Source organism: Schistocerca cancellata, chromosome 1 (genome assembly GCF_023864275.1).
Source record: "Schistocerca cancellata isolate TAMUIC-IGC-003103 chromosome 1, iqSchCanc2.1, whole genome shotgun sequence".
Taxonomy (NCBI): domain Eukaryota; kingdom Metazoa; phylum Arthropoda; class Insecta; order Orthoptera; family Acrididae; genus Schistocerca; species Schistocerca cancellata.
In genome coordinates, this window is record NC_064626.1 from 555,850,538 (window position 1) to 555,876,324 (window position 25,787).

General features: G+C 44.4%; 1 protein-coding gene across 6 annotated transcripts in view; it reads left to right on the forward strand.

Annotated features, from left to right (window-relative positions):
- The window catches only part of LOC126180702 (phosphatidate phosphatase LPIN2), a 305,215-nt gene that overhangs the window by 122,645 nt on the left and 156,783 nt on the right, over window positions 1-25,787 (forward strand). For all 6 annotated transcript variants that reach the window (XR_007536691.1, XM_049924713.1, XM_049924715.1 and 3 more), the window contains exon 2: window positions 11,035-11,106. The gene's annotated coding sequence lies outside the window, so the exon portion shown is untranslated. The remainder of the gene's footprint in view (window positions 1-11,034; window positions 11,107-25,787) is intronic.

Genomic DNA, 25,787 nt, shown 5'->3' on the forward strand with positions numbered 1-25,787 from the left:
ACCTGCTACCATGTGCAGTGCTAACAGTGATGTAAAGACGAAGCGATGTTACGGCATGGGGGTATTTTTCGTGATTACGCTGTGGTCTCTTTATTGCGCTTAAGAAAACCCTTAATGTGAAAGAAATGAATCCATTTTACAGCAATGCGCACTGCTTAGAGTAGAGAAGCAGTTGTGAGCTGATGATTGATAGTATCAAGATGACACTGCACTCTATTATAAAGCTGCGTGGTTTGTGTACAAGAACATTCCTGCAATGGACTGGCCTGCCCGGAATCAGTTGGAACACGTTAGGAACATGTTAGAACACCGGCCCTCGGCCAGTATTACTGCCTTCTCTGGTTTCGGCTCTTGAGGACGAGTACCTTGTCATTACAGACATTCAGACATCTCACTGAATATGATCCAGTAGAATTCAGGCCCTCATAAAGTCAAACGGTGGATGCACCCTATGTTAACGTCCGCTGTGGCCGGATAGTTTTGCCCGATTCTTGAATATTGTTTATCTATCTGGGATCTCTATCAGGTAGGACTGATAGAGGAGATAGAGAAGATCCAACGAAGAGCGGCGCGTTTCGCAACGGGATCGTTTAGCTGGCGAGAGTGCGTTACGGAGATGCTAAACTAACTCCACTGGCAGACATTACAAGAGAGGCGTTGTGCATCACGGAGAGATTTACTATTGAAATTTCGGGACAGCACTTTTCAGGAGCAGTCAGACATCATATTACTTCCCTCTACATACATCTCGTTTCTGGGTGCACTCAGCCTCGTGATGCCAATTGAGGAGCTACTCGACCGAATAGTAGCGGCTCCGGTCAAAGAAAACCATCATAACGACCGGGAGAGCGGTGTGCTGACCACAGGCCCCTCCTATCCGCATCCTCAAAAGAGAATGACACGGGGTCGGATGGTCCCGATGGGCCACTTGTGACCTGAAGGCGGAGTGCTACATACATCTTGCGTATTGACCACGAGGAGAAAATTCGAGAAATTAGAGCCAATACACAGGTTTACCGACAACCATTCTTCCCACGCACTATTTGCGAGTGGAACAGGATAGGAGGTATCAGATAGTGGTACCGAAAATACCTTCTGCCACACACAGGTGACTTGCGAAGTGTGATGAAAACGTAGATGTATAACGTACGACACAGATTAACCCGCAAAACACCACGTGTAACTTCTTAAAGCTTTATTATTACTTCTAAAGTCAAAGACATTTCTTTACTAAGATAAATAAAGAACAGAATACTTATTTATAACCCTCAACATCTTCTCCAACCTGCTCTATCACAAGCGGTATGACTAGTTGCACAAACCGACTAATATGTGATCCGTCAGGCGTCTGAAGAATCAAGGTCCCCATTATTCCGTCTCTTCCTGGTCTTCTTTCATTTATGCGGCATCTCTGCACGTGCGCATCGGTTGTGTATCCCCCTGTAACAAGGAAGGCGTTTGACAGGTTTCCTGTTAGGACGCTAGACTTTACGATAGTTTCTTATTTCTAGAGGGCGCTATTTCTTCCATCTCGTTTTGCATCTTTTCTCTTTGCCTCTCCTCTCCTCGAAGATCCTTCGTATACTGAGCTCAGGACCGGTGGGTAATGTAGTTAGCCGTTCGCATGTTGAGAACTGACTTGATGTCAGTGTTTCCGCGTCGCCTTGCGTGATTGGTGGCAATTTGATTGCAGCTTTTATTTCCACGAGTAAAGCTCTAAATATATCCTCATCTACAACGGATTTTTAGAAAATCTGTCTCTGGCAAAGTTTCGTTGTCCGTACTATACGCTCCCACCAGCCTCGCCAAGCCACCAGTGATACAATGAATTTCCATGAAACACCGCACAGAGCAATGTGCTAGCTGACCTTCGTGTTCTTACAGAAATGAGAGAGGTCTTTTAGCTCCATGTTCGCGGCTTGAAATTTTTTATATTATGAGAATGTGTTTGGGAGTCCTCTCCTGGCGGAAAACCTTCTGAATTTCATCAAATGATAGAAAACTCGTATTCAGTTTTTCATCGTCGTAAACAGCTTTCACCGTATAACAACTGAAGCTCAAACAAATGTCAAGCGACGAAAAGTCCCATTGTGTATATTACGGCATGATCTATTGGCAAACTGTGTGTCCGCAAACACGACCCATACTCTCCACACTATTTTCATCAAAGTGAGCACCTGCTGTGGCGTGAATTTCAGATCAATATGCGGGGTTTACTCTGAATCATCTCTCAAGTTGTTTACTCCACCATCTGCGTGAACTCAGCAGTGTCTCACAGAACAGATAAATCACGCTTTGGGCACATGTTTGTGAAACAAACAAAAGAGGAGGCGGATTTCGTCTTTTACTCCCTATGAGATGGTGTTGACAATAATACTTGCTTCCCAGAAGCCTTACGTAAAAAATGGTTAAACAAATAAGTTGTGAGAATATTTCGACTCGATAGATAGTTCCAAAGAGCCAAACAAGTTGTGAGTGTATTCCAAAATTGTTCAAATAGCTCCAAGCACTTGGTGCAAATGGTTCAAATGGCTCTGAGCACTATGGGACTTAACATCTGCGGTCATCAGTCCCCTAGAACTTAGAACTACTTAAACCTAACTAACCTAAGGACATCACACACATCCATGCTCGAGGCAGGATTCGAACCTGCAATCGTAGCAGCAGCGCGGTTCCGGACTGAAGCGCCTAGAACCGCTCGGTCACATCGGCCGGCGAGGGTATTCCGACTTAATAGAATGTTACAAAGAGCCATAGTCAATTCATACAACAGTGGAATAGTGTGTGTGTGTGTGGGTGGGTGGGCGGTCGGGTTTTTGTTTTGTTTATTTTGTTGTTTGTTGAGAGGGGACGTCAATGTGAATCAGAGCGAGCATGCTGATGCGGCACGCGTATTGTGCAACACAACGCAACGGCAGGGAAAGTGGTAGTGGGTGGCTTCTCCATTACCGCGACGACTGGCCGTGGATCCGCCGGAAGATATCAGCTCAGGCTGTGCCAACCTGTTCCACGGAAGCGCTTGAATGTTACAGTAACCTCAGCATCAATGCATTGCACAAAACGCAACACTAGCAGAAACAGCCACCTAAGTGTTTGACACCACATTTACAGTGACGTAGGACAGTATACGCGAACTCACTGGAGAGGATGGTAGTATTTTTTTTATTCATTTGTTTTCTGACTGGTTTGATGCGGTCCACCCCGAATTCTTCTCCTGTGCTAGCCTCTTCATCTTATAGTAGCACTTGCAGTCTATGCCCTTGTAAGGTGACTATAATTTCGCACCTTACAAGCACTCATCCACATATTTTGCCGTGGTCTACAACCACATTAGGTATTATTTGACAGGTAGTACATCGTATATATGAATATTTAAAGGAGACTGACATTGTCACATCCGCCTTGTAAATAATTGTTAATGCTTATTGCATGAAAGGTGACGGAGTGTCTTTATTGTCATACTAGTAGAGGTTGGAACGACAGTGGAAATGAAACGGCAGACAGAACTCAAGCCCTGGGTGGATGGCCGACACAGGTGTGTTGGTCCTGCTTAAACACGGGAAATAGCAAGACGGACGTCGTAGCACCTAAGCGCTGGAGCACAATAGAATCGCGACTGGCCGGCTTTGTAGCCGAACCGGAAGGATTATACTTCAGAAACTACTAAAATCTTGGACGCGGGTGAGAGGAACGAAGAAGCGGCACCTCGGAAACCACGCAGGCTAGGTTATTTCCAAGGGTTTTTACTCAGAAGCGTACCATTGTACAAGTATAGGATTCTCCTCGCAAACTTTCCGCGCTGGACGACAAAAGACTACAATATGGTTGGTCGGCGTTTGGAAGAATCTGTAGAGAGGGAGAATATTCCGTGGTTTCGGGAATATGATTCATTTTCGGAATTACTATGGTGGGGAGCCAAGCCTTGCTGGGAAGCCAGCGGTGGAGACACGAGGTCTTCCGTTGTGGGCGCCCTTGTGTGACGGTCGCGCGATATCAGCTTTTGTGGGTACAGATGGACTTGCTGTCTTTGCTCTCAGTAGAGTTTATAGTTAGAACAGTTAGGAACTGTACTGTTGCGAACCTATACGATTCTGGACTTAACCTCCGGTCGGACATTGTTTCCGATGGATAATCCGGACAGAAAAGCTTGTCTAGAGGATTTTATGGCGTCATCTACCCAGACGTTATTTGAGGTTTGTTCTGCGTTCAACCATGTCTCGTCCAAATAGCATACAGGCTAGCCTTCATCTCTCAACAATTGTATGGTTCGCAGATAATGCCACTTCCATAAAATATCATCCCTGGCTATTAGCGTGCCAATGCGTCCAAGCAGAACATACTTAAAATTAATTCTTTTAATGATTTATAAAACGTAGTTCTCCGAATCACGTTTAAAATTCCCATCCAGTCACCCACACATACGTTTTTAATGTTTTTATAGATACTTTAAGGCAGATACTGGGATGGTCCATTTGGAAATGATACATCTTTGTCCTATCCGACATTGCGTTCCGTTTATAATGACATGGCACCCTAATCATTTCTCTTTTCCCCTTTTGCTTGAATCGGGATGTCTCTCGAACCTGTAAAGATCTTAGCTTACTGTACTTTTATCTTATTATAAGGACAGATTTCCACCGGTTTCTTTACTCAGCCAAAGAGGCAATCAACTGGGAAAGTATACCACTCTTGCAACTCGTCGAAAGCGAGTGTGGGAAGGTGCCGAATGTACCCGAGTGTGGGGAGCTCCCAATTCGGCATCTGAAAAATGGTTCTAATGGCTCTAATCACTATGGGACTTAACATCTGAGGCCATCAGTCCCCTATACTTAGAACTACTTAAACCTAACTAACCTAAGGACATCACACACATCCATGCCCGAGGCAGGATTCGAACCTGCGACCGTAGCTATCACGCGGTTCCAGACTGAAGCGCCTAGAACCGCGCGGCCACAATGGGCGGCTGGACATCTGACCCAGCTCCGCTGGTTACACGGGCATTAAAGTGCCTTACGAGCGTTTACCTTTAAGGCGTCCTCTCATGGTACGTGTAAACAATCGTGGACGAGGAGTTGGTGACCTCGCATCGCAATTCCACGTCCCATTACATCGCGGAGCTTGAATGGGATATCTGGCACTTTAGATTTTTACCTTATTGACGGGAATGTGGTCAAGATGCAGCGTCGATTTTACGTCACAAGCAGAACTTAGGAGACACCGTATGGAGTTGAACTCCGTATTTTGTGGTTTATATGTTATAGCGTACGCTGTGTGAATGTAATTTGTTTCAAAGCACCAGCAAACTGAGAATCTCTCGAAAACGCGTCGTTTTATGTACGATTTATTATAATAAAATGACAGGGAACTACATATCGGCAGTTAAAGGGTTCTAGAGTTAAAGTGCTATGAAAGTTCTACAGCACAAGTGAATGGTTTTTTGTTCAATTTTTCATAGTTAAACGTCAAATAATCACATTTTTAGCTCCAAGTTTCAGACACTGTGTACCAAACAACTAAAACTATGTCGTCAGTTTTCAAGTCTTACTATAGTTGATAGGCCGGCCGCGGTGGACAAGCGGTTCTAGGCGCTTCAGTCCGGAACCGCGCCACTGCTACGGTCGCAGGTTCGAGTCCTGCCCCGGGCATGGATGTGTGTGATGTCCTTAGGTTAGTTAGGTTTACGTAGTTCTAAGTTCTAGGGGACTGATGACCTCAGATGTTAAGTCCCATAGTGCTCAGAGCCATTTGAGCCACTATAGTTGATAGTGTCGTAGACTGTAAGGAGAAAGGTAGCAAGTTCGCATCTGGCCACTTCCGAAAGTTTTTTCGACTTTCGTTCTCTAAAAGATTTTGTGGCTTTCTTATTAATCTAATACAACTATTATCTCCGACAGTCGATATTATTAATAATGTATGAGGGGCAATCAAAAAATGCCGTTTGAAGGTGTTGCTGCGGCGTATATGTAACGTAGTGCGACTCGGATGCGGATGTATTAGCTCAAACATGCAGTCAAGAGAATAGTATGGCATTTGTGTCTTTCCGATGTGCGTGCAGTAAATACGGGAACATGAACTATGGCACGTTCTTTCAGACGTAGGAAGTCATTTCTGAGCATGTAGGAACGACGACGAATACCGTGTGTAACGTGATTCGCATTTGGTAACACTTCCGGTGTAAGGACAGCATGCCCTTTCCTGGGTCATATCTGCGAGCGTGCATGCCTCGGGGTCGGTGTGCGCCTGTGCTGGCAGCTGCCCGCTCCTGGCACGTGTCGGTCGCGTGCGCGCGCCCACAACACGCCCAGCGGTGTCCACTCACGCGCCGCTACACGTGCTGCTGCCAGCTGCCAGCTGACTCCCTGCTACACCTGTCCCGTCTCTCTCTCTCTCTCTCACACACACACACACACACACACACACACACACACACACACTTGAACAGGCTTCACCTGTCTGACTTACGGGGTAGCCTTTATATCCTTGCATTGCTGCCAAAGTTAATGTTGCTAGGGACGGCCCGATATTGGGAATATGAGCAACAATCGATACTGTACCGCGACATTTATGTCTACGTATATATTCCGTAAGCCACTAAACACTACACGGCAGAGGATACCTTCTGTCATTCACTGCTAGTCTTTCCCATCCCTGCCGCGCGGGATTAGCCGAGCAGTCATGGACTGTGCGGCTGGTCCCGGCGGAGGTTCGAGTCCTCCCTCGGGCATAGGTGTGTGTGTGTTTGTCCTTAGGATAATTTAGGTTAAGTAGTGTGTAAGTTTAGGGACTGATGACCTTAGCAGTTAAGTCCCATAAAATTTCACACACATTTTTTTCCCCATCCCTGATCAATTTGCAAACAGAGCGAGGTAAAAATGACTAACTCTACGCTTTGTACGAGCCTCCGTCGTGTCTTAACGGGCTTCTTGCCTCGGTGGAAAGTAGTTCAAGCAATCTGTACTGCTGTTCCTATTGCTGCCTGTGGTGTTTGTTACTTCTTGGTTCGAATTTTTGTCTCGACGTCACTGTTTTGGACTTCGTCTCTTCTTTTGCTGCTGGTGCGTGATCGCTACTCGCGCAGGAGGTCCGGCCAGCGTGTCGTTGGCCGCCAGTGCGTCTGATTGTCCGTGCCATTGCCGAGTTGCTTTTCTGACTCCCGCGTTGTGGCGTAGAATCACGTTGCTATTTGCCGGAAGCGCTGTTTTAGCGGCGGTATTCCAAAAAAAATTAGGAAATTTGTGGTACGTTCCTATGGGACGAAACTGCTGTCATCAATCAGTAGGCTTACACACTACTTAACCTAACTTAAACTAACTTACACTAAGGACAACACACACACACACACACACACACACACACACACACACACACACATATGCCCGAGGGGGGACTCGAACCTCCAACGGGGTGAAGGCGCGTGAACCGTGGCAAGGCGCCTAGACCGCTCGGCTAGAACGTGCGGCGCGGTATTCCAGCAAGCTGGCCAGCGAACTCTGCCGGGAGGAGACGATCCGCCATCTCGTCCATTTCTCGCTACGGTCCGCACACCAAGGCATCTCAGCATCGTTCGTAAGAGTCCGGACTCCACATGTCTTCGCGGCCCTTCCGTGACATGTTTGGTGGTGGCTCTGAGCACTATGGGACTTAACATCTGACGTCATCAGTCCCCTAGAAATTAGAACTACTTAGAGCTAACTAACCTAAGGACATCACACACATCCATGCTCGAAGCAGGATTCGAACCTGCGACCGTAGCGGTCGAGCGGTTCCAGACTGAAGCGCTTAGAACCGCTAGGCCACTGCGGCCGGCGTTTGGTGGTGGCAGGAGGATTGTTTTCTAAACTTTCTCGGTAGTTCAAATGGTTCAAATGGCTCTAAGCACTATGGGACTTTGACATCTGCGGTCATCAGTCCCCTAGACTTAGAACTACTTAAACCTAACTAACCTAAGGACATCACACACATCCATGCCCGAGGCAGGATTCGAACCTGCGACCGTAGCTATCACGCGGTTCCAGACTGAAGCGCCTAGAACCGCACTGCCACACCGGCCGGCAGGAGTTGGACGAGCCACCTCATTACTGGATTTAGCGTCTAGATCCCATCCTGATCCGCTCGCAGGAATCTACAGACGCGACATTGTGCTCTTTCGGCACAGATGCCGCAGACCACCATCTCCCTTCAGACAAGCCTCCGAACTCCACATTCTGTGAACTTCAACCGTTTAGCACCTAGTTTCACTGTCTTTCTACCTCTTTCGGTAGATGCTCACGAAAGTAGCACGTGAACGTTTGGTCAACTTCGCCGTTTTTGATATAGCCTTTCACAGGGTCACCTTAATAATATCTTCTCTTTGTCAAAGTCGCTTATCTCAATAGAGTTCCCCATTTGCAGGTCATATCTTCGCTAGGGTGGTTCTCCGTCCGTGTTTCCTTCAGTTACATAGTTTTGTCACCGCATCACGTACCCGCAACAGGTTACATCCAACTCCGCGGTGGACAGTGGTCATAAATGTTTCGACTCATCAGTGTATGTGTTGGTAATAGTATCAAATAACGCGAGTATTAGTATACTTTCGCTATATTCAAATTCAATGCAGTACTATTATGCGACCAAGCTGTAAAATGGTTTCTTCTATTTGATGATCGCTGCGCAATAGCCTAAGAACATTCCTGCCCAGTCAGCAATCGTGATAATCTAATGTATAAGAAACTATTAGCCTCGAAGTAATTGAGCCTTCTTCAGAAGATAAACGCGGTGGCCGAGCGGTTTTAGGCGCTTCAGTCCGGACCCGCGCGACTGCTACGGTCGCAGGTTCGAATCCTGCCTCGGGCTTGGATGTGTGTGATGTCCTAAGGGTTAGTTAGGTTTAAGTAGTTCTAAGTTCTAGGGGACTGATGACCTCCAATGTTAAGTCCCATAGTGCTCAAAGCCATTTGAACCTTTTTTTCAGAAGATAAACCTGATTATATAATATGTCTACGAGGACATGGTCTAGAAATAAAACTAAAACAGCCTGAATAGGCCTAAGAATTATCCTACGCCACTCAATGGATTGAACATTTACATGTTTTGTGACAAATTATTTATTACCTTTTAAAGAAAATTATGTTTAAGAATTTTTTACCCATTCCACATCCATAAGGGACATTTCACATGGCATCTTTGGGACGTACATTAGCATATTTCTTTTTCTTTACAATTATTGTTTGTGCATTCGTGTTTTTCTGACATGATCTACATCCTGGAGGATCTCCTCATTGTCGATCTATTGGAACGAGAAGTACATCAAATCTAATTTAACACCTCTGATCTGATTCCAAGTCTTCCTTTAACGCGACCCGGTTTATCCCAGATGAATGACTCCAAGTGATATGGCGCTTGTGTGGAAAAATGTACTGCATCCGGCACGTACGGGTAACAAAAAATTTATGTCAAGGCCAAAATTTTGTTTCCTGTTAGAATATTACTCCTGAATCACGACACACGAATTTCGATCGAAATTCCTCTACTGAGATCTAATTAGACCTGATAAAACATCTCAGCTGCAGATGAAACAATTACGTTTGATACCGGAACCATCAAATTCGGGTTGCAGAGTGTTTCCAGAAACATTCCATTTGAGATAGACAATTCCAAATGCAGTGACGATAACTGCCGCTTCCTGATGCGAAAACGTAGCTACCTGGCTGCATCTTGGCAGTTCTATGCATCTGTCAGTGTTTTGAAACGTTAAAGAGCCATTCTTATCAGGAATGAGTGCACAGCACGTGGGCCGTGGTTACGCAACTAGTGGTCCTGTGTAAGCATCCAAAGTCGCCACATTGTTATGTTATCTTCACAGTAACAACTGACTAGAGGTGACTGACCCGTGCAACTCACCTTTAACAAAGAGCATTAGGCGCCTACTATCAATCTTTCATGTCGTATCTTCCACATGAAAGAACTCACTCCGACGCTAATGACTTCATCGTCGACGGAAAGTTTCACACTAAACTTCTTTTCCTCTTTCTCTTCGGAAGTGGCTGCACCCGCATCCCAACAAAATGTGGTGCCGCTGGTGGAAATATTTTGAAAATCAGCAATTCGTACAAATATCTTGAAACATTGATTATGAACGCCGTACCCCCCTTCGTAATTTTTTCTCAGCTGTATGTCACAGTGAACCGATAGTTCTTTATCTTAATATTTCTCAGCATATAAAACTGGAAGTGTCAAAATTCTTACCAGAAATACTATCGTTTTCAAAGTTTTAATTATATTTTGATGGTTCGTGACTGCAAAAGGCGTTTTATAGTGCCATGAAGTGGTGTCCATCATTTGAAAAGCAGAGAAAGCTGCTAGTATAGTTTAGCGTGCAGAGCTATAGCTTCCAGGGCAGGGAGGCGAGGTAACAACGAATTGGAAGCCGGCTACTGTGGCCGAGCTGTTCTAGGCGCTTCAGTCCGGAACTGCGCTGCAGCTACGGTCACAGGTTCGAGTCCTGCCTCGGGCATGGATGTCTGTGATGTCCTTAGGTTAGTTAGGTTTAAGTAGTTCTAAGTATAGGGGACTGATGACCTCAGATGTTAAGTTCCATAGTGCTTAGAGCCATTTGAACCAACGAATTGGAAACGTGTCCAGGATTTACCAACTTCACGTTGGTACAACTGCCAGTATGATGATTTTTCTGCAGTTTTCGACACTCGTCCAGGTAAATACCGAGACGCTTCCCCATCTATGTCACAAAATCACAGCACACAAACGGTTACCAGTATGGTTTACACACAAAATTTACATAAATCCCAGATAGATGTGGCGTAGGACTCTCCTAACAGAATTGTGGCGAATCTTATCGTAGCGTGTCGTGCCATGGTTTTAAAAATAAAACTGCCCACTCGTGACTGAGAGAGTAGCTATCATTAGCGCTGCTATCCCCATGGCTGGACAAATCCTGAACAAACATACGTTTGACGGTAAAATCTGTCCAAATGCATTAATGTGTGTTTCTGGTGATTGCATATTATGACAATAAAGCATCTTGCCTTTTTCTTCCAGGTTTGCGTTTCGTAGTGCGTGAGCAGTCTACTGTCTACGAAACACTTCTTTGGACGAATCACAGTTTGTGAGGTGAGTACAGATTATTTTTTGGTATTTTTGCCCGAGCGCACACTATTTACTTTTTATAGCAAGCAGAGATGTCTTTGAAACAGAAAAGTATTCAAATCCCAGTCCATCAATCCAGATTTAGGTACTTTATCAAAAATGGTTCAAATGGCTCTGAGCACTATGGAACTAGTGGTCATCAGTCCCCTAGAACTTAGAACTACTTATACCTAACTAACCTAAGGACATCACACACATCCATGCCCGAAGGAGGATTCGAACCTGCGACCGTAGCGGTCGCGCGGTTCCAAACTGTAGCGCCTAGAACCGCTCGGCCATTCCGGCCAGCTAGGTACTTTATCGTTTCCCTAAATCCTAACAGAGCTATAGCAATTCACGAAATATGCAGTTTAACGTATCGCTTATAAATGTTGTTTTGTCGGTGAAATGAACAATCAAGTAACAATAATAATAATAATAATAATAATAACTGAAAAAGAAAACTATTCGTGTGAAATCTCTAAGACTGGAGCTCGTTAGCAACAGACAGCTACCTAGTAGTGTGTAGCAGCCGGTATCGCTCTCATGACGTCGTAGTGGCAGGGCTTCTACGGACACCGAAAGTGTCAAAGTGCCATCCTTATCCGTGACGGCAGACTCACTGCCACTGCTACGATCTGAGTCCAAGGTATTTTCATCTCGCTCAAGCGTGTTCCAGGTGTGCTGAATAGACCTGAGTTTCCACACATGCGTCGGCCGCGGTGGCCGTGCGGTTCTAGGTGCTTCAGTCCGGAACCTCGCGACTGCTACGGTCGCAGGTTCGAATCCTACCTCGGGGATGTTTGTGTGTGATGTCCTTAGGTTAGTTAGGTTTAAGTAGTTCTAAGTTCTAGGGGACTGATGACCTCAGATGTTAAGTCCCATAGTGCTCAGAGCCATTTGAACCATTTTCCACACAAGCACCATCGTATCCATGGAAAGCTCATCAAGCCATTTTGACACAGCTCATCAGCGATGTGGAGTACTGCAGGCGAAAAAACGAAGAAAGAAAGGTTAGGGTTTAACGTCCCGTCGAAGACGATGTCACTGCAGACGTAACAAAAGTTTGAATGGAGAAGGAAAACAACCGTGTACTTCTCAAAGGAATCCTCCAGGGGCGTTGAGTAACCAAAGAAATGCAGTTTTTTTCTGAGAGCAGGTTTGTTTTATTCAGGAATCCAATACACCACGCTATTCCCCTCTCTTTTGTCTACAAAACCCTATTTTTCAACATAATCTCCGTAAAATCGATGGCCTTACGCCACCTTAGTGGGAGGACTTCTATGCCCGCATGGTACCAGTCTACTGGCAGACATCGGAGTCAACGTCTTGCTGCATCAATAACTTCCCCAAACAGAAGGCACTTGGAAGGTGCGAGATCCGGGCTGTAGGACGGATGAGGAAGACAGTCCAGTGAAGTTTTGTCGGCTCCTCTCTAGTCTGCAGACTAGTGTTAGGCCTTGTGTTGTCGGGAGAAGTGGCGACGAACACACTGAAGTCGTTTCTTCAATGTCCTGAGGGTAGCACAATACACTTCAGAATTGATCGTTGCGGCATGAGGAGGACATCAAACAGAATAGCCCCCTTCAAAGTGCCAGAATATCGTCACCATTGTAAGGTGCCTCTTACGTGAGGAAGACATTTTTACCAGTTTTAATAAATTATTGTCTCTCATTGATGTATTCACGATAGTTAGGAAGTGCTGTAGTCCGTAGCCGGCCATGAATCGGAGAGCATTTCCCACGCTGTCTGGCTAGGTGACGAAGAGACCATATGTTGCGCGTAGTGGGATGGGGCTCGGCGCTGGACCGTAGCAACAAGCGTTAGCCTGGGAAATATACATGACGGGAAGTACCGTCATCTTGGGATCCAAGTCACCGATTTTGTTTATTTATATTTAATAATTAAAGTCATTTATAACAACAAGAATACTAGGAGGAGCCTCTGGATGTTTGAAACTATTTGTCATAATTTTGCCTCGTTAAAATTCACACCCGTTCATTAACAAATGCATATCTTAGTAACTACGAACTTTATCGGAAATCCACGAACTATGACGGAACTAGTAAGAGATACGGACTGCGCGCCAAAGTTTACGAGTTTACGAGTAGTTTGTGACATGAGTGTTTCATTATTGATCTAATAGGAATAAAAGTGATATTACCGCATTCTGAATGTTAATTTAGAGTAAATAGCTACCCCAAAGTTGACCGACAGCAATTTCAGATAATTAGTTTCCACCGACAGAGACATCCAATGCGCCAATGAAGAATCTGCACGGGACGACATTTACGAGAGCTGCACCGCGCACAGGTAGGAGGAAATCCGACGACACGACCCACCACGGCGGATCAAGGAAGGTCCGACTTACACTGGCAAATTCCGGGTGGAAATGCTGACCAGTCATACTACACGTCACATATACCACCCTCTACAGCCTCGCGGCTAAGCTGAGTAATAACAGTATCAGTTTAGAAGCGAGGGGATCTTGCATCATGACTTTCCCGGCTGAGAGTGCGACTATGAACTTTTTCTTCGGGGGAGAGGTGGTATAGCCGGCCGCGGTGGCCGAGCGGTTCTAGGCGCTTCAGTCCGGAACCGCGCGACTACTTACGGTCGCAGGTTCGAATCCTGCCTCGAGCACTGATGTGTGTGATGTTCTTAGGTTAGTTAGGTTTAAGTAGTTCTAAGTTCTAGGGGACTAATGACCTCAGAAGTTAAGTCCCATAGTGCTCAGAGCCAGAGGTGGTGTAGCGCCACTCCACAGACTGTCATTTTGTTTTCGGTTCGAGGTGATGAACCCATGTTTCATAGCCTGTGACAAAATTCGGCAGAAAATTGTTACGATCAGCCTCGTAACGCGCAAGCAATTCTGCACAGATGGTCCTCCGCTGCTCTTAATGGTGGTCCGTTAGGTGCGAGAAACCCAGCTGGCACACACATTTGAGTACACAAACTGGTGGGCGAGTGTGTCAGCACCACCAAGAGAGACGTCCAGTTGTGCAGTGAGGTGTTTGACTGTGACCCGTCGACCACCTCGAATGGGAGTGTACGTACGTTCCAACACTGCAGGAGTCAACATTCTGCAAATGCCTATGAACATCTGTAATGCTCTGAGTTTCCGTCTAAAGTAACTCAATGACGGCTCTCTGCTTGGAACCCATCGCCATTACAGAAGCCATTTTAAACGTTATGTATAGCGCCGCCACCTATCGGAACTTCAAGTTACTATTGGGGCTGAATCGGGAACATTCCACGATGTCTCTCAGCTAATTCCAAATTTTTTTAAACCGAGATTGACCAAGGAAAAAATGTGTTGCATTACTTATTGAACGCCCCTCGAACATGCCTTACCTATGAGGTTGTAGGCAGCCGCAACACATTGGTGAATATTATCTACTCGAACACTGCATAAACGAGACGGTCCTATGCATATCGGATCGCACGGTTTTCGCCCCCATTGTCTTTCTGTTACTACCTAGAGTTTATGCGCCTGTCTGTAAGCTGTAGTTCTTCTGGCGTTTTTTTTATTTTTTATTTTTTTAGCAGTTCTGCCTTCAGAAATATGGTAGTGACGTCCGAGATGGAAATAAGGAAAGTAGGAATTCCATTCTGGAAAGGACAGATAGATGGTTCGTATGTATTGAAGAAGAAACACAATTAAGAGCGTCAAGCGTGCACGACATAATGGGAATCTATGGACTTTATTTTATATGATTTAGGATGCTGTTTGTTGCTGAATATCAGGGGACAGAATCTCACTGCTCTTAACTTCTTAAGTTTAACTGCGTGAGGACGATTAATATTTTCTTTGAGGTTTAATCATATAGTTAGTTTCTTTATAAATTGTTATGATTGTAATTGATGACAGTCAATTAAACTGCAAGTAATCATTTAATGTCTTAGTCGAATTTTCTCCGATCAGTTGAGTACATAGTGACATTGTACTTTGGCAAGGCCAGGCTGCTCCTACAATTTTATCAGGGCAGTAACGAGTGTGAGTATCGGAAGATTTTCTTGTAACGAAGCTGGTCCGTAGCACTTTAAAGAGATCGTGGACGTTCACATAACGGGTGGCAACCAGCAAGTGCACGTGTCTAATGTCATTCTCCCCTCCCTTCGCCCCCCCCCCCCAAAAAACCCTCTGCCCTCCACAGCAGAAGTCACAGCACGCGCCGGCGCTACAGCCTGAACTATCAACACTCGCCCACAATGGAAGGCACTTCTCTAAGGGCCGCTGTAGGCTATAGAACAATTTGCTAAATTATTTGGCAGTGTACTGTTTCGTTTGGCGTGCATGGCAAAGACGGGATTTGGCGTGTTTGAAAGAATTTTGGATTGACGGCCAATTTGACAAACAACTTCGCGTTAGATTTGACAAATAAAATTCAGTTGCTTGCTACACTTCCGAGAAGAGGGACTGTACGCATTTGGACGTTGACAGCATATTTTAAGAGAAAAACAATTTTTATTTCGGTTCATATCGTTGTATCGTTAATTCAACTTCGGAAACTAAGATCGGAGAAATGTATGGACGTAGATAAAAGATCAGATGCCATTACGAAAATAGGTGAGATGATATAACTCTCCTGTCTCAATACAACGAGGGAGATATACAGAAGAAAATTAATATTTTACACGCAATCTACTTCAGAAAGTAAGTGACATATGTCATCCCATGCTAAGACCATGGCGCAACGAGTGTGCCGCATTGTCAGAGGAGAGTACATGTTCCGATTATCCTGAAGGCACAGTTCTGCTGCGATACGGATGACAGGTATCTCACAGTACGTGACTGAAATGGTACGGGAACTAGAAGTGTACTCCAAAGCAGAAGTACGCGGGACAGTGGTACCATGCGACTGCCATCGTCTCTGCAAGCTGAAAGAACATCTGGGGAAAAATATTTTCCATAGATGAGAAGGTTCACGGCGATTCTCAAATGGCTCTGTGACTAAGGAACGGATTTCTGCCGTCGAGAAACTGATCCGTTGGTAGAACGTTCCGACTGTTTTTTTTTACAAGGATTTGGTGACTATTTTGAAAAATAGCGTCATGTATTGGAAATTTGTGGTAAGTTACTATGGGACCAAACAGCTTTACACACTACATAATCTAACTTAAAGTAACTTACGCTATGGACAACACATACATCCATGCCCGAGGGAGGCCTCGAACCTCCGACGGGGGAAGCCGCGCGAACCGTGGCAAGGCGCCTGAGACCACGCGGCAGTGTCATGTTTCAGTGGTAGTCTAATGTGAAGTACAGCATTCATTAGAATTTATTTGGCCTGCTATAATAATGTGTATTGTAATTTCTGAAGTCCCAGGCTCTCCTGTTTTTGGATAGACAATCTGCGTATGGCGATGTCTTGGTACTTTAAATAACTGACATTTGAGACCAATCGTTTAGAAACAGGGTGGATCTTTGCACGACAGTGCCTTCATTTTAAATACTAGGGCGAAGTAATTGTAACAGGTTATTAAAAGTTTGACTGTCCAATTGGAGAAAGTTGATGTAGCAAATCATTATGTTCTGTTCTTCTTATTTTCTTTAGTAGATTTTCATGTATATCTTACCTCTTACTCCTCTTTATCTCTTTATTCCTAGGTTCAGCGTCGTATTTTCCTTTGATTAACCCACAGTGCTAAAGTCAAAGTAAAAAATGCCTTGTCTGCGTTCACACTTGCGTCAACAAACTTGCAAAATAAATGCAAGAGCTGCGACAAAAGTGTGCGGTTGTTTGACAAACCCGTGGAAAGCAGACAGCGAATTTGCCAAACAAGTTTCGTTGTTTACAGGGTTCTTTACCTCGTTCCTCTGAGATCTGGTTGCCATACTAGCGCACCCCTACAACAAGAAATGCACAACTTCAGCTCGTGCCCCATTTGACGCTGTCTGGCTAGTACATGGGTAACCGAGCCCAAGTCGAGGCTGTGCAGTGGTCTGAGAACCGAAGAGTAAACATTGCAGTAGCCCGGCATTGTGTAGTGCCCTGTGCGAGGTACGACCTTGACACTGCGGCACGTGGCAAAGCACTGAACACCTGCTGACTCTCAGAGGAGGAGAGTATGGCACCCAAGATCTGACCGCGAATCATATGCGCCGATATAGCAAGTCTTTCCCCATACTGAGTCGGAAAGCCACACCGTCGGCCACTGTGAAAAGTTTCTTTCGACCGTACCTCAAAGCTTCCGTGGCGTAGAACGAAATCACACTCGCCGCCTTGGGCAGAGTCCCCGTACTCCTTGATACGCGGCGCGCGTGACAAATTACACGGCATACTGATCCATGGATTAACCGGAAACAGTTACGGCCGGACCCGGATTAGTTCTCTTTACTGCCACGGTATCCAACCAGATTAAATAACGGTCACCAGCCTCGCTTCAACACGCGGGACAGGGTTAAACTTCTCACTGCTTCGAAGTCAGTAACGTAATTCCAAGCCCCGCATCAGTCCATCTACAGACTCCGAGAACCAGGCACTGAATTGCAAAGTGTAAAACGGTAACAGTTAACAGTTCGTGCACTGCTTCCAACTGGTAGCTAGAAACACCCGCCAAATATTACCACCACAAAATAACATGAGTATAGTTCAAAGTCAACAGGAAAACAAATGGTTCAAATGGCTCTGAGCACTACGGGACTTAACATCTGAGGTCATCAGTCCCCTAGACTTAGAACTACTTAAACCTAACTAACCTAAGGACATCACACACATCCATACCCGAGGCAGGATTCGAACCTGCGGCAGTAGCGGTCGCGCGGTTCCAGACTGAAGCGCCTAGAACCGCTCGGCTACACCGGCCGGCTCAACAGGGAAGGTCACACAAAAACGTCACCCTCACATTTGCACGGAAACAAATGAAATTTATCGTCATGATTTAACTGTAGCCAAGTTCGTCACCTGTACACAACGCCACCTCCAGCTAGCGAATGGATACAGGCACTCCTGTGATGTATCTCTTTTTACCGAGAATGTCCACACTCACTACTCCGCAATATTCACCAAGAAATACGGGAAGGAGTGACTGAGCAGTATAACACACCCGTGCCTGGGGACGTACTTTGTACTCCCACAATCTTCCGTACTGCACTAAGTAACTTGGTTCACCACAGAGGTTCATCTACTCGCGACTAAGGAAACAAGTAACGAAAACCCTGCCTCCGCTACAGGGGGCACACGACTTCTATCTTACCAACGCCCTCCCCTCCCCCCACTCCCCCAGAGGGCTGCTGATCGGCTGCTCACTTCCTCCAATTTCAAAACTTCACACGAAATTATTTAATTTTTAGATATTCCAACCATTCATAATCAGGAGCAGAACGTAGACATTTTTATTGGTCGTTTCTTGCTTATGCTTACGGCGCTGCTATAAGGTGCTACCTTCTGACAGGACTAAAGAACTTTTTCTGTAACGGATGTTGGAAACACCAGCCGTCACGGAAAAATTACCCTTTCTGTAAGCCTGCCATGTTGCATCCAGTCACAACACCTCTAGGAAGATTAGGGGAATACCGATGCACCGGCTCACCCCCTGCTGCTGGATATTGGCTCACAAGGGGAACATCAGCCCTGTTAACAACGGATTTTGATGAGTCTTGCGTATGTTGTAGAGGATCCTATCCTGAGTACCTGGCTTGCGGCTTTTCATGCGACGGACCCTAGTTTCCGAGAAGGTCTATGTAGAAATTTTACGCATACCTCCTACATCCGTAAAGTCCACGTTGTTTCGGCCGAGCGAGCGTGGTGGTGGTTGTTTGGGGGAAGAGACCAAACATCGAGGTCATCGGTCTCATCGGATTAGAGAAGGACGGGGAAGGAAATCGGCCGTGCCCTGACAAAGGAACCATCCTGGCATTTGCCTGGAGCGATTTAGGGAAATCACGGGAAACCTAAATCAGGATAGCTGGATGCGGGATTGAACCATCGTCCTTCCGAATGCGAGTCCAGTGTGCTAAGAGCGAGCGTAGTGCAGGGGCTAAAGTTCACGACTACCTAGATGTCGATACTGGTTCAAGCCCTGCCGGCGTTCCTCTTTTTTTCTGTTTTCACTTTCATCTCACAATATAGGCTAAAATTAAACAATATAGTGCAAAATCATTGATAAATAGTCCTCTTAGAAGTATCAATTTCATTATAAATCAGTTATTACACCACACTTTCTGCAGTACAGTGTACAACAGCGACCAGGACTAGCACACAGGCGGCTAGGAAATGATGTTTTACAACTGAAACAACTGGCGACATCCCGGTCACGTGAGACGCCAGACTATTTCACAGAGATAGAAGTGCTGTCTCTCCAATCAAACAGCTATCCCTAATCCAATCTCCCCCCCCCCCCCCCCTGCCACCGTATGTAGAGTAACGCTACTGCGGTAACAAGGCTCAGTTCAGTTTCTGTTAGTCTTCACTGACTATAGAAAGGCTTCCTTCGACAGCAATTTATTTTAAACAGTTTTCTTTTCTTCAGCGGACATTTCTCTCCGTCTTTCTAACGTACACTCTGCTTATTCTGTGTCACTCTGACTTAGTATTGCTTCTCTTACTTAGTAGAAATGTTTTATCGGGAAAGTCAGCCAATGTTCCGCCAGTGCATTGTAAGTGTTGCTCTTATCGCATACTGCTCCTAGGCTGCGCTTCCTGGTTTCAGACCATTCCTTTCCTGTGCAGTTTCTAAAGAAGGTCGGACTGTAACAAAATAATGCTTTCTGTACTGCATCTACTGTAGTTTCACAAGACAAAACATACTAAATGCTTCGAGGATTTGTTACTAGAGTTTGCGAAATTTTGCTGTTCATCAACTAGCAGCTACCACAACAACCTGTAACCAATACTGTGCGATATTATTTCCGTTATATCTCCTCTTTCCTTCTTTACAACCTTCTTTTCGTTCTCACTTTCTTTTTTTCCATGACATAAAATTACCAATAATTATTACTGTGATCCTCACCTTTTAGTTATGCTTGGGGCCCTGTTCCTTCTTCAAGAGAAATTTTCCTCCTACCTGGTGAGAGGTTTTCCTACATTCCCCCGCCATTTCGGCTTGTACTGCAGCATAATCTTCGGAATTCCTGTATTGTCCATTCGTTCTGTTCTTTCCATATTCGCTTATCGTCTTATATTCTGTCCTTTATATGTAAAAGTTCCACTTCCTCCAGTATATAATTTTTTTATCCATGAACGTATAACCTGCCAAAGATCTTAAAAACATCATCTCTGCACCTTCTAAATTTCCTCTTGTCTACTCTATTTATTGTCCAATTCTTGCTGCCGATTGTTAATTATATACGGTAATCGTAAAAACAAATTTCGAATTCTTCAAGAACTTTTGCTTGTTGCTTAACAGTAGTACTTTTCATAACAATTTTATAGATTTTTGTGGAAAAAAATTTAAGCGTCGCTGTTTCTAGATTGTGGAGTCCCGGGTTCGATTCCCGGCCGGGTCAAAGATTTTCTTCGCTCGGGGACTGGTTGTTTGTGTTGTCCTGATCATGTCATTTCATCTTCGTGACAAAGACGCAGTGCCGTAAAATAGAGACTTGCACCAAGCGGCCGAACGATCTCACATGTGGAGCGGGAGGGTCTTCCGCCAATTCATACGTTCACTTCATTTGCATTCTTGCAACTATGGCACGTGTCTCGGTGTAATCAACTTGACGTGGCTACTTGGACTCTGAAGCAACAATAGCGCACACGTGTGCTTACACAAACGGCGTATGGTAAAAAATGAACGAACTAGAAAAAGCTACTGAAATGACCGAAACGCACCAGTAAGACAAAGGTTAGAAAATATTATTGTCCATAGTATTTAAGTACAAAATCGTCCCATTATAAATAAGGAATAATTTCACGGGACTAATGGACTTCACTGAAGAAGGAGCAGCCACATCGGACGAGGTATGTAGATTGAAACGGAAAATCAATCTCCTTTTCGATTTGCGCAGAGGCATCAAAATTATTACAGCCCACGTAGTTCACGAGATGAAAGAGACGTAATTATCAGCCGTACTGCAGCCTGTTCCGTTATTTAACGGGCGATTAATTGAATTAGCAAATCGTATTCCTACCGACGTCTTTGCTGACAAAGGGCCGCAAGAAACGTGGGAAACACGACGCGAAGTCTTAACATGTTCCCGTTGTTCCAAACACGGTCGCAGATGAACGACAATGCCGGAGTTTCAGGTCACTTCGCACAGCTGGCGCTAGTGTGTCACGGGTGGCTCGTCATGCAGTGGGGGAAAGGGAAGGGGAAGTGAGCTAACTGGCGGGGGAGCAGCGTGCTCTCAACAGCTGTTCGGCTTGAATGCGATTTCCTTTGTCTCCTCTGACCGTGAAAATGTAAAGTGGAAAGGAATGACGGCTTTCGTTTTCATTCGTAATCGGTAACACACAATACGTATATGCTGTGTAAGATACGAAATAGATTTTATCACTCCATGGATTAAGAAATACGAACACTATCAAATGACGATTTGAACTTACAATTCTTTACCTAGCCGCACATACCAAGCCAGTCGAAGCACGAGTGAATGAGTAAACGCAGTCTTCGTGCGTTTGAACTATCACATTCAGCGCTGGGGCTGCTACTTTAATTCTTCCATGAGTACTACATAACCAAGCACATCTCTCGCTGCTAGTCAGTAGGGACGTGTTTGAAAGTAGACAACGATAGCCAAATACATTAATTCGTAGCCCCTACAGTGTCCCTTGGAACTAAATTTTCTGAACGTCGGTAACGAGCGCGTATAGATTCTCTCTTGTCACCAGGGAAGCCGTAATCGACTGTTGTGCTAAACATCTGAATTGTTTCTCGCGACTGAGCTATCGATCGCTTTGTACCGTCTGTATGATGTCTGCGTAATTTATTCGTCCGACAAAATGGCAGAGTGGCAGGCTTCTTCGTAAGGCAACATACGTTTTAATGTAAATGTCATCATTAAAGAAAGGAAATACATTCACAAGAATGAAAGGCTCGCTCGACATGCCGGACTCGTCCACTTACAAACAGGGACAGACGTGTGAATAAAAGACATCAACAGAATAAAACGTAAGTGGTACGCATTGCTATCATAGTCTTGTAAGTTCTGCTCACGAGCTTCGCTGAATCTACTATCCAGTATGCAAATATTAAGGTAGCATATAACGTAAAATATTATACTGAATATCGATGGATGAATAACATGAAGTGCGTATAGAACACAAACAAAAACGAACCGAATACTATACATGGTCTTATGTTAACACCATAGTTATTGCGATTTTTTATGCATGATCAAAACGTCAACACTGTCAAGTACTGACTAGAGAACAATTTGTGAACGTGTTTATTTACTTCCTAAGTTTCGAACAACAGGTTTCCTCATAACATACTTCATTGAAATTCAAATCAGAACTATGGCTTTGTGGTAAATTTGGTCATTTTTAATTACGTCTTATTTATTCTACATTTTCATTGTCCTCTGTGTGAATTCATGATCATCAAATGTGTTTCTTTGTAATATTTTGCGTTAAGTATTTCTTGAGCACAGTTAACCCTAGAGCATTAAAGGGGGGAAATGTTACATTGCTACTAGATCATTGTACATTTTATTACTCCAAATTTTATTCAAAACAAGTCATAATTTATAGGTTATGCACTAGTTTATTACAATCATTAGATCTCCAGCGGAATGTTACATTCAAAATAAATATAACATTGTCTGCTTTTTTACTCTATAGTGACAATTTGATGCTCAAAATGTTGTAGAAGAGAGGTCATAATTTATGTTATGCACTAGTTACAAATTATTAATTTTATCTCCAAGTATTATACACACAAAATGAGTAGTTTTCTGACTTAGACACTATTATTACTGTGTAAGCAAGACGTAGCTCGGTCTTCGATAATCATCCAGGGATTCTTCTTAAGATTCCTCGTTTCTCTCAATTGCTATATCAAATTCTGGGTCTACATCACTGTCACATTTACACAAAATATTATCTTTTTCAAGAAAATCTCCCTCTTCACAATGCAGTGTCCATTTCTTCCTCAGCTTCTTCAAGCAAATCAGCCAGTATGTTGTGTCAAAATCAGACACAGCACCATCCATATTGCGCTCATTTCAGTAGCAAAAGAGGAAATGAGCACTTAAGATACACCCACGGTGCCACACTACACAAATATGTCCTTATTAGAAAACAGGCACACCATTCCTTATATTTACGACAATAGCGCCAGTGTCAGCAACCCGTGGAGTAAGGCAATAATTAATTTAGCCACTGTTAACAACTATGTTTGCCATGAAAGTACTCAAAGTGCACGTGTCGCTCAAGTGTTTAGACTGGCAGAAACCGCGGCGAGATACCAACTGCAATTGTAAATTATACTACAGTTAGTAATCTTGGGTTAAAAGTGGGCAGCGGAGGAAATAATGATGCGTAGAACATAAGACAGCTGCAGAGAACGTAGCGCGCATTTTATTAAGATGTAGATGGTGCAATTTCTCTTCACAGTTAAGTTGTAGGTAGTGCCCGCGATGAAGTAGAACAGTTTCTTCACTCGATATAGTGCAAACAACCAAACACATACAGCAAATTAAAACCCAGTACTGTATTCGAAATTGACTGCTGCATGCAACATTATTTGACTAATAAGGTTTGCATTCGTCGGATTCGGAACACTGATGACCAAGTCCTCCCTCTGGTTTCTAGTGATTCCTACAGTAATTTCCTCTTTTAGATTTTCCTTCATTACGCATATCCATTGTGCTTGCATGTTTTCAGACCTGTTTAAGGAGTACTAACATCGTTATTTCTGTATAACACGTTTAAACATCTCCCTCCTCCTCCCCCCCCCCCACCCCCCCACACACACATACACATAGAGCAGAGTCAGATGGGAGCAGCCACGTGACTGCTCTTTAGCCGACTGATGTTCAAATATATACATACACAGGGTTTAGAATAAAGATGATTAAAATAACAGGATTAAAATACAGTGAAAATGATATCTTCTGATGAATTACATCAAAAACAGATAGTATGGCTTGCTAAAATGATATTGACGACGCCGGCGCTGCTTTTGGGAAGTTCTTTTGTCAGCTTCAGTAAATGCTGTGTTGGTAGGAAGGGAGGATGAAGGTATGAGGGACAACGGAACAATAAGGATACCGTTAATTCGCGACATCCTAATCGAATTTTCAAGCATAACGAAGTCCAGCACATTGACATCTGGTCGGGGTGAGGCGGGGAGGAATTCAGTAAAAACAAGCTGCGCTTTCCTCGCGCTGTTCTGAGCTCTGGTATTATACACATGATTACTGAACCGCAACTGTATTGTTAGATCGGTAGCGTTGGCAGCGGCCTGGCAAAACGCTCGTGGCCGGAAGTCGACCGGTTTCAGCCGATCCACAGGTAGGGGGACCTCGCTCAGGACGTTGTGAACAGCTACGTCTAAGCCGTTATGTTTGGGGAAGGAGTTTATGTTGGCCACGAAAAGGCGACTGGAATAGGAAAGAGTGATGAAACTTCCTGGCAGACTAAAACTGTGTGCTGGACCGAAACTCGAACTCGGAACCTTTGCCTTTCGCGGGAAAGTGCTCTACCATCTGAGCTATCCAAGCACGGGTCGTGAATCGTGCTTGGATAGCTCAGATGCAAGAGCACTTGCCGCGAAAGGCAAAGGTCCCGAGTTCGAGTCTCGGTCCAGCAGACAGTTTTAATCTGCCAGGAAGTTTCATATCAGCGCACACTCTGCTGCAGAGTGAAAATCTCATTCAGGAAAGAGTGGAAGTTGGTCAGGAGGCTGCAAGAAGTATTGGATCCGTAATCTAAGGAAACGATTTTGTTAATTATAAATGGTTTTCTTGAAAGCCTACGACTTGACAACAATGGGTTTGTTCATAAATAGCTTTCTGCTACCAGTCACGATTTTCATTTATGTTCTACACGACGCGTTTCGGGAAATGATTCCCATTTTTAAGTGTGTATTTCTTTGTACTATTTCATTTTTTTGTAATGTTTTCGATGTGTGAGGTTCTGCTTTGCTATACTGCAATATGTAAAAAGCGCGCAATTTTTTGTTACTTATCGCTGCTAACTACATATAAAAATTGATAACTAACTAAAAATTGCGCGCTTTTTACATGTTGCAGTAAAGTCAACAGAACAAAGCAAAACCTCACACATCAAAAACATTACAAAAAAATTGAAAAGTACAAAGAAATACACACCTGAAAATGGGAATCATTTCCCAAAATGCGTCGTGTAAAACATAAATAAAAGTAAACCCTGACAGGTGGCAGAAAGTTCTTTATAAACAAACCTATTAAGGAAACGATATGGGGGCTAGGACTATAGATTGTAGGACGAGTAGTTGCCAGGAAGGGTTTGTGGATCAGGAAAAGGGAGCCTGTTGAATTTGCCTTGTGCCACATTCTGTCTGCAAATCGAAGAGCGAGCAAGCGAGTCCTCACATTCGCTACTCAGACGTCACTACAGGTTATTCCAACAAGCATATAGGCCTGCCGACCCTTCCGCAGCGCTTCGTTTGTATCCGTGGCGGAGCAGTGTCCACATACACACAGAAGCGTTTACTGTTCAATAAATACGTTAAAGCAGTTCGGAATACAGAAATTAGTAGCTAATATAACTAATACAAAAAATTTTGGAGAATTTACGTAA